The sequence below is a fragment of the Lonchura striata genome, chromosome 33, assembly GCF_050655825.1.
Source record: "Lonchura striata isolate lonStrDom1 chromosome 33, ASM5065582v1, whole genome shotgun sequence".
In the NCBI taxonomy this organism is placed as follows: Eukaryota; Metazoa; Chordata; class Aves; order Passeriformes; family Estrildidae; genus Lonchura; species Lonchura striata.
Genome location: NC_140735.1, coordinates 3140001 through 3150000, shown reverse-complemented (window position 1 = coordinate 3150000; position 10000 = coordinate 3140001).

Below are 10000 nucleotides of genomic sequence, written 5' to 3'. Positions count from 1 at the left end.
CGGGGTAGACCTGGAATTCCGGGCGCCGGGGTAGGCCTGTTCCCCTGGAGCCGGGGTAGACCTGGTGTTCCGGGAGCCGGGGTAGACCTGGTGTTCCGAGCGCCGGGGTAGACTTGGTGCACGGAAGCCTCGGGGTAGACCTGGTCTTCCGGGCGCCGGGGTAGACCTGGAATTCCGGGCGCCGGGGTAGGCCTGTTCCCCTGGAGCCGGGGTAGACCTGGTGTTCCGGGCGCCGGGGTAGACCTGGTGCACGGAAGCCTCGGGGTAGACCTGGTCTTCCGGGCGCCGGGGTAGACTTGGTGCACGGAAGCCTCGGGGTAGACCTGGTCTTCCGGGCGCCGGGGTAGACCTGGTGCACGGAAGCCTCGGGGTAGACCTGGTCTTCCGGGCGCCGGGGTAGACCTGGTCTTCCGGGAGCCGGGGTAGACCTGGAATTCCGGGCGCCGGGGTAGGCCTGTTCTCCTGGAGCCGGGGTAGACCTGGTCTTCCGGGAGCCGGGGTAGACCTGGAATTCCGGGCGCCGGGGTAGACCTGTTCCCCTGGAGCCGGGGTAGACCTGGTGTTCCGGGAGCCGGGGTAGACCTGGTGCACGGAAGCCTCGGGGTAGACCTGGTCTTCCGGGAGCCGGGGTAGACCTGGTGTTCCGAGCGCCGGGGTAGACTTGGTGCACGGAAGCCTCGGGGTAGACCTGGTCTTCCGGGCGCCGGGGTAGACCTGGAATTCCGGGCGCCGGGGTAGGCCTGTTCCCCTGGAGCCGGGGTAGACCTGGTGTTCCGAGCGCCGGGGTAGACTTGGTGCACGGAAGCCTCGGGGTAGACCTGGTCTTCCGGGCGCCGGGGTAGACCTGGAATTCCGGGCGCCGGGGTAGGCCTGTTCCCCTGGAGCCGGGGTAGACCTGGTGTTCCGGGAGCCGGGGTAGACCTGGTGTTCCGAGCGCCGGGGTAGACTTGGTGCACGGAAGCCTCGGGGTAGACCTGGTCTTCCGGGCGCCGGGGTAGACCTGGAATTCCGGGCGCCGGGGTAGGCCTGTTCCCCTGGAGCCGGGGTAGACCTGGTGTTCCGGGCGCCGGGGTAGACCTGGTGCACGGAAGCCTCGGGGTAGACCTGGTCTTCCGGGCGACGGGGTAGACCTGGTGCACGGAAGCCTCGGGGTAGACCTGGTCTTCCGGGCGCCGGGGTAGACCTGGTCTTCCGGGAGCCGGGGTAGACCTGGAATTCCGGGCGCCGGGGTAGGCCTGTTCTCCTGGAGCCGGGGTAGACCTGGTCTTCCGGGAGCCGGGGTAGACCTGGAATTCCGGGCGCCGGGGTAGACCTGTTCCCCTGGAGCCGGGGTAGACCTGGTGTTCCGGGAGCCGGGGTAGACCTGGTGCACGGAAGCCTCGGGGTAGACCTGGTCTTCCGGGAGCCGGGGTAGACCTGGTGTTCCGAGCGCCGGGGTAGACTTGGTGCACGGAAGCCTCGGGGTAGACCTGGTCTTCCGGGCGCCGGGGTAGACCTGGAATTCCGGGCGCCGGGGTAGGCCTGTTCCCCTGGAGCCGGGGTAGACCTGGTGTTCCGAGCGCCGGGGTAGACTTGGTGCACGGAAGCCTCGGGGTAGACCTGGTCTTCCGGGCGCCGGGGTAGACCTGGAATTCCGGGCGCCGGGGTAGGCCTGTTCCCCTGGAGCCGGGGTAGACCTGGTGTTCCGGGAGCCGGGGTAGACCTGGTGTTCCGAGCGCCGGGGTAGACTTGGTGCACGGAAGCCTCGGGGTAGACCTGGTCTTCCGGGCGCCGGGGTAGACCTGGAATTCCGGGCGCCGGGGTAGGCCTGTTCCCCTGGAGCCGGGGTAGACCTGGTGTTCCGGGCGCCGGGGTAGACCTGGTGCACGGAAGCCTCGGGGTAGACCTGGTCTTCCGGGCGCCGGGGTAGACCTGGTGCACGGAAGCCTCGGGGTAGACCTGGTCTTCCGGGCGCCGGGGTAGACCTGGTCTTCCGGGAGCCGGGGTAGACCTGGAATTCCGGGCGCCGGGGTAGGCCTGTTCTCCTGGAGCCGGGGTAGACCTGGTCTTCCGGGAGCCGGGGTAGACCTGGAATTCCGGGCGCCGGGGTAGACCTGTTCCCCTGGAGCCGGGGTAGACCTGGTGTTCCGGGAGCCGGGGTAGACCTGGTGCACGGAAGCCTCGGGGTAGACCTGGTCTTCCGGGAGCCGGGGTAGACCTGGTGTTCCGAGCGCCGGGGTAGACTTGGTGCACGGAAGCCTCGGGGTAGACCTGGTCTTCCGGGCGCCGGGGTAGACCTGGAATTCCGGGCGCCGGGGTAGGCCTGTTCCCCTGGAGCCGGGGTAGACCTGGTGTTCCGAGCGCCGGGGTAGACTTGGTGCACGGAAGCCTCGGGGTAGACCTGGTCTTCCGGGCGCCGGGGTAGACCTGGAATTCCGGGCGCCGGGGTAGGCCTGTTCCCCTGGAGCCGGGGTAGACCTGGTGTTCCGGGAGCCGGGGTAGACCTGGTGTTCCGAGCGCCGGGGTAGACTTGGTGCACGGAAGCCTCGGGGTAGACCTGGTCTTCCGGGCGCCGGGGTAGACCTGGAATTCCGGGCGCCGGGGTAGGCCTGTTCCCCTGGAGCCGGGGTAGACCTGGTGTTCCGGGCGCCGGGGTAGACCTGGTGCACGGAAGCCTCGGGGTAGACCTGGTCTTCCGGGCGCCGGGGTAGACCTGGTGCACGGAAGCCTCGGGGTAGACCTGGTCTTCCGGGCGCCGGGGTAGACCTGGTCTTCCGGGAGCCGGGGTAGACCTGGAATTCCGGGCGCCGGGGTAGGCCTGTTCCCCTGGAGCCGGGGTAGACCTGGAATTCCGGGCGCCGGGGTAGGCCTGTTCTCCTGGAGCCGGGGTAGACCTGGTGTTCCGGGCACCGGGGTAGACCTGGAATTCCGGGCGCCGGGGTAGGCCTGTTGCCCTGGAGCCGGGGTAGACCTGGTGTTCCGGGCGCCGGGGTAGACCTGTCGTCCTACTCCGGGCCCGGCCTCCGGCCGCCCGGCTGCTGCGGCAGAACTGTCGCCCTGGTGTCCCGGGCGGACCTGCTGTCCCGCGCACGACCCACCCTGCGGCCGCCCGGCGCCAGTCTAGAGAGGGAAGGAGCCGGCCGTTGGGAGCCGGCAGCGCTCCCGCCTCCTCCGTGCCCAAAGCGACAGCGGCCCGGCTCCTGCCTCCGTCTCCGGATCCCTCACTGCCTTCAGCCGCTCGACCCCCCTCCCCCCCACCCCGCTGCCGTCCTGCCCCGGGCTCGGACGGGGCCAGGCCGGGCTGGAGCGTCAAGGAAAGAAGGCCGTCAAAGCAGAAGGCTGGGCGAGAGCCGAAGAGAAGGCTTCTCGGCAAAGGGGCCGCCTCTGCCGCGGGCCCCGGCCCTGCTGGCCGAAGGACCCGCCTTCCTCGGTGTCGGCCCGCTCCTGGCCCTCCCGCCGCTGCGGGTGTGCGAACCGGCCGAGGAGAGAGCGGGCGGGGGACGGCGACGGGGGTGGGGAAAGTAGTCTGCGAGCGGCGCCGGGGAGTCTGATGGGGCAGGGCGGGGCGCCCCCAACCGTCGATGGGCGGAGGCAGGGAAAGTCTTCAGGCGGGGCGCCCCCAACCGTCGATGGGCGGGCTCTGAGGGGGCGGCGTCGGATTGCGAGTGTGTGGAGCCGGCGTGTGTGTCACCGTGCCCCTCTCTCTCTGTCTCTCTCTCCCTCCCTTCCCCCCCCCGCCCCCCCGTCCCTCCCTCCCTCCCTCGCTTCCCTTGCGCGCTGGCCCCACTGAAATTCCGTTCGGCCGGGTAGGGCTGCGCGGCACCCCGGGCGGAGGGGGCTGCTGACGCTGCTTCGACGGCAGGCTGACGCAGGCTGCCTGTCAGCTTGGTCTGGGATCGCTCTGGGTACCAGAGGGAAAGAAATAAAGTTCGTCAAGAAAATTCCTTTTCCGGATCAGTTTCTTGCGCCGAGGGAACAGAAGAGTCGTTCTCTTCGAGAAGGGAGGAAAGGGGAAGCGCGGGAAATGAAACCCGAACCCCAAACCAGACCAAGGGGAACCAAGCCACAAAAAACAAAGGGATAACCCCGTAACTCCTAAAACAAACCCAGAAAACTCGAACCAAAAGTCCCGCAACGCACATTCCCCCACCCCCCAAAAAAACCCACACCGAGCCCCCCCCCTCGCGCCCGCCCCCCCCACCCCCACCAGGCAAAAAAAGGTAAAGCCGGCCATTGAGAAACGCTCTACTACCCGGGTATGGGGAAATACCTCTTGCCATGGCCCCGGAGTAGACTTTTCCTCCGGGCGCCGGGGTAGACCCGTTGTCCGGCCCCCCGGGCTACACCTGGTATCCCGGAGCCGGGGTAGACCTTGTACCCGGCGGCCGGGGTAGACCTGGTATCCCGGAGACGGGGTAGACCTTGTACCCGGCGGCCGGGGTAGACCTGGTATCCAGGAGACGGGGTAGACCTTGTACCCGGCGGCCGGGGTAGACCTGGTATCCAGGAGCCGGGGTAGACCTTGTACCCGGCGGCCGGGGTAGACCTGGTATCCCGGAGCCGGGGTAGACCTTGTACCCGGCGGCCGGGGTAGACCTGGTATCCAGGAGCCGGGGTAGACCTTGTACCCGGCGGCCGGGGTAGACCTGGTATCCAGGAGACGGGGTAGACCTTGTACCCGGCGGCCGGGGTAGACCTGGTATCCCGGAGACGGGGTAGACCTTGTACCCGGCGGCCGGGGTAGACCTGGTATCCAGGAGACGGGGTAGACCTTGTACCCGGCGGCCGGGGTAGACCTGGTATCCAGGAGACGGGGTAGACCTTGTACCCGGCGGCCGGGGTAGACCTGGTATCCAGGAGACGGGGTAGACCTTGTACCCGGCGGCCGGGGTAGACCTGGTATCCAGGAGACGGGGTAGACCTTGTACCCGGCGGCCGGGGTAGACCTGGTATCCAGGAGACGGGGTAGACCTTGTACCCGGCGGCCGGGGTAGACCTGGTATCCCGGAGACGGGGTAGACCTTGTACCCGGCGGCCGGGGTAGACCTGGTATCCCGGAGCCGGGGTAGACCTTGTACCCGGCGGCCGGGGTAGACCTGGTATCCCGGAGCCGGGGTAGACCTTGTACCCGGCGGCCGGGGTAGACCTGGTATCCCGGAGCCGGGGTAGACCTTGTACCCGGCGGCCGGGGTAGACCTGGTATCCAGGAGACGGGGTAGACCTTGTACCCGGCGGCCGGGGTAGACCTGGTATCCAGGAGACGGGGTAGACCTTGTACCCGGCGGCCGGGGTAGACCTGGTATCCCGGAGACGGGGTAGACCTTGTACCCGGCGGCCGGGGTAGACCTGGTATCCCGGCGGCCGGGGTAGACCTTGTTCCAGGCGGCCGGGGTAGACCTGGTATCCAGGAGACGGGGTAGACCTTGTACCCGGCGGCCGGGGTAGACCTGGTATCCCGGAGCCGGGGTAGACCTTGTACCCGGCGGCCGGGGTAGACCTGGTATCCCGGAGCCGGGGTAGACCTTGTACCCGGCGGCCGGGGTAGACCTGGTATCCAGGAGACGGGGTAGACCTTGTACCCGGCGGCCGGGGTAGACCTGGTATCCAGGAGACGGGGTAGACCTTGTACCCGGCGGCCGGGGTAGACCTGGTATCCAGGAGACGGGGTAGACCTTGTACCCGGCGGCCGGGGTAGACCTGGTATCCAGGAGCCGGGGTAGACCTTGTACCCGGCGGCCGGGGTAGACCTGGTATCCAGGAGACGGGGTAGACCTTGTACCCGGCGGCCGGGGTAGACCTGGTATCCAGGAGCCGGGGTAGACCTTGTACCCGGCGGCCGGGGTAGACCTGGTATCCAGGAGCCGGGGTAGACCTTGTACCCGGCGGCCGGGGTAGACCTGGTATCCCGGAGCCGGGGTAGACCTTGTACCCGGCGGCCGGGGTAGACCTGGTATCCCGGAGCCGGGGTAGACCTTGTACCCGGCGGCCGGGGTAGACCTGGTATCCAGGAGCCGGGGTAGACCTTGTACCCGGCGGCCGGGGTAGACCTGGTATCCCGGAGCCGGGGTAGACCTTGTACCCGGCGGCCGGGGTAGACCTGGTATCCAGGAGACGGGGTAGACCTTGTACCCGGCGGCCGGGGTAGACCTGGTATCCAGGAGCCGGGGTAGACCTTGTACCCGGCGGCCGGGGTAGACCTGGTATCCAGGAGCCGGGGTAGACCTTGTACCCGGCGGCCGGGGTAGACCTGGTATCCAGGAGACGGGGTAGACCTTGTACCCGGCGGCCGGGGTAGACCTGGTATCCAGGAGACGGGGTAGACCTTGTACCCGGCGGCCGGGGTAGACCTGGTATCCAGGAGCCGGGGTAGACCTTGTACGCGGCGGCCGGGGTAGACCTGGTATCCCGGAGCCGGGGTAGACCTTGTACCCGGCGGCCGGGGTAGACCTGGTATCCCGGAGCCGGGGTAGACCTTGTACCCGGCGGCCGGGGTAGACCTGGTATCCAGGAGCCGGGGTAGACCTTGTACCCGGCGGCCGGGGTAGACCTGGTATCCCGGAGCCGGGGTAGACCTTGTACCCGGCGGCCGGGGTAGACCTGGTATCCAGGAGACGGGGTAGACCTTGTACCCGGCGGCCGGGGTAGACCTGGTATCCAGGAGACGGGGTAGACCTTGTACCCGGCGGCCGGGGTAGACCTGGTATCCAGGAGACGGGGTAGACCTTGTACCCGGCGGCCGGGGTAGACCTGGTATCCAGGAGACGGGGTAGACCTTGTACCCGGCGGCCGGGGTAGACCTGGTATCCAGGAGACGGGGTAGACCTTGTACCCGGCGGCCGGGGTAGACCTGGTATCCAGGAGCCGGGGTAGACCTTGTACCCGGCGGCCGGGGTAGACCTGGTATCCCGGAGCCGGGGTAGACCTTGTACCCGGCGGCCGGGGTAGACCTGGTATCCCGGAGCCGGGGTAGACCTTGTACCCGGCGGCCGGGGTAGACCTGGTATCCCGGAGCCGGGGTAGACCTTGTACCCGGCGGCCGGGGTAGACCTGGTATCCAGGAGCCGGGGTAGACCTTGTACCCGGCGGCCGGGGTAGACCTGGTATCCCGGAGCCGGGGTAGACCTTGTACCCGGCGGCCGGGGTAGACCTGGTATCCAGGAGACGGGGTAGACCTTGTACCCGGCGGCCGGGGTAGACCTGGTATCCAGGAGACGGGGTAGACCTTGTACCCGGCGGCCGGGGTAGACCTGGTATCCAGGAGCCGGGGTAGACCTTGTACCCGGCGGCCGGGGTAGACCTGGTATCCCGGAGCCGGGGTAGACCTTGTACCCGGCGGCCGGGGTAGACCTGGTATCCAGGAGCCGGGGTAGACCTTGTACCCGGCGGCCGGGGTAGACCTGGTACCCCGGAGACGGGGTAGACCTTGTACCCGGCGGCCGGGGTAGACCTTGTACCCGGCGGCCGGGGTAGACCTGGTATCCCGGAGCCGGGGTAGACCTTGTACCCGGCGGCCGGGGTAGACCTTGTACCCGGCGGCCGGGGTAGACCTGGTATCCCGGAGACGGGGTAGACCTTGTACCCGGCGGCCGGGGTAGACCTGGTATCCAGGAGCCGGGGTAGACCTTGTACCCGGCGGCCGGGGTAGACCTGGTATCCAGGAGCCGGGGTAGACCTTGTACCCGGCGGCCGGGGTAGACCTGGTATCCCGGAGCCGGGGTAGACCTTGTACCCGGCGGCCGGGGTAGACCTGGTATCCCGGAGACGGGGTAGACCTTGTACCCGGCGGCCGGGGTAGACCTGGTATCCAGGAGCCGGGGTAGACCTTGTACCCGGCGGCCGGGGTAGACCTGGTATCCAGGAGCCGGGGTAGACCTTGTACCCGGCGGCCTGGGTAGACCTGGTATCCCGGAGACGGGGTAGACCTTGTACCCGGCGGCCGGGGTAGACCTGGTATCCCGGAGCCGGGGTAGACCTTGTACCCGGCGGCCGGGGTAGACCTGGTATCCAGGAGCCGGGGTAGACCTTGTACCCGGCGGCCGGGGTAGACCTGGTATCCCGGAGCCGGGGTAGACCTTGTACCCGGCGGCCGGGGTAGACCTGGTATCCAGGAGCCGGGGTAGACCTTGTACCCGGCGGCCGGGGTAGACCTGGTATCCAGGAGCCGGGGTAGACCTTGTACCCGGCGGCCGGGGTAGACCTGGTATCCCGGAGACGGGGTAGACCTTGTACCCGGCGGCCGGGGTAGACCTGGTATCCCGGAGACGGGGTAGACCTTGTACCCGGCGGCCGGGGTAGACCTGGTATCCAGGAGCCGGGGTAGACCTTGTACCCGGCGGCCGGGGTAGACCTGGTATCCCGGAGACGGGGTAGACCTTGTACCCGGCGGCCGGGGTAGACCTGGTATCCCGGAGACGGGGTAGACCTTGTACCCGGCGGCCGGGGTAGACCTGGTATCCCGGAGACCGGGTAGACCTTGTACCCGGCGGCCGGGGTAGACCTGGTATCCAGGAGCCGGGGTAGACCTTGTACCCGGCGGCCGGGGTAGACCTGGTATCCAGGAGACGGGGTAGACCTTGTACCCGGCGGCCGGGGTAGACCTGGTATCCAGGAGACGGGGTAGACCTTGTACCCGGCGGCCGGGGTAGACCTGGTATCCCGGAGACGGGGTAGACCTTGTACCCGGCGGCCGGGGTAGACCTGGTATCCCGGAGACGGGGTAGACCTGGTCTCCGTCCGCCCGGGTAGACCTGGTGTCGCGGCCGCCTGCGGAAGTTCACCAAGGGGTCGCTGTTCCAGGCTGCCTCCGGCTATGTCGACGTAGCGGTCGGCCTGCGCTGGCGCACCCTCCCGGTCGACTTCCACTCGTCTCCTTGGAGGCGTCGGCGGCCTTGGACTTATCTTTCCGTATATTGGGAGCGAGGTGACGGGCCGCGTCCCCGCAGGTTTCCAGGGTGCCTGCGTCGCAAGGCGGAGGATAGGGCGGCCGCGCCGCGCGGTCGTCGGGGCAGAGCGAGTGCCGCCTAGGCCGGGTGAGCCGCGTGGCTTGGTCCCGGTTCCCGTCCTGCCCAGGGCGCTCTTTCGGGGGGAGAGCTGCCCGAGAAGCCAGAGAGAAGAGAATGGGCAGTGTGAAGGGCCACCAGAGAGAGAGCCGAGAGCCGAGAGAGACGGCCCGAAAGACCGTGTCGAGAAGCCGCTCGCTGGCCGCAGCGTGGCGGTGAGAAGCCCCGCGTGTGTGTTGCTCCGCTCCGGTCGGCTGCCGTGCCGGCCCGGTTGAAGGGGGGGCGGCCCCCCTGGGACGATCGGTGGCAGGTGAGGCGGCGGCGCCTCGTCCCTTTTCCGCCTGGCCTTAAGCCGGGGCCCGCTCCGGCAGGCATTTTTCCGGCAGCCGGTCCGGTGGCAGTGGCCGGCAGCCGGGGGTCGACGCGGCCGGGCTTTTTTTTTCCCCGGCCCTCGCCCGAGAGCCTCCTCCCCGAGCAAGGCCCGGCCAGCCCGCCGCGGTGGCGGCGCCCGGTTCCCCCGCTCCCGACCTGTTTGCCAGCGTGTCCGTGTCGGAAGGGCAGCGGTGGGGCGCGCGGCCTGGCCTCGGCATTCGCCGCGTGGCCGGAGGGGCTCGGTGACGGCGGTCGCCCGATGAGCCGTGGAGCCGGGGTGGCGGCACCCCGTCCCACCGGCGCGTGCTGTTGAAGTCACCCCCTTCCTCGGCCTTAAGCCGGGGACCCGCCTTGCGGGCGGGCTGTTTTTTTCGCGGGCAGAGAGGGGCCGGCCGCGGTGGCCGGCCCGCCCTAGCACGGACCGAAGCCCCCGGCAGAGAGCAACCCCCGGAAGGTCGCGGGCGAGGCGGCGGCGCCTCGCCCTTCCTCGGTCGTGGCGACCGAGCCCGCTTCTGCCCCGGGCGGTCCGTTGCTATTTTTTCAAGGGCGTGTGCGGGTGCTGTGGGGGGCCCCGCCCGCCCGGCCTCCGATGGCCTTTTCCTCTCGCGGCCCTAAGCCGCGGCACCGAGAAGCGTGCGGGCCCACGAAAG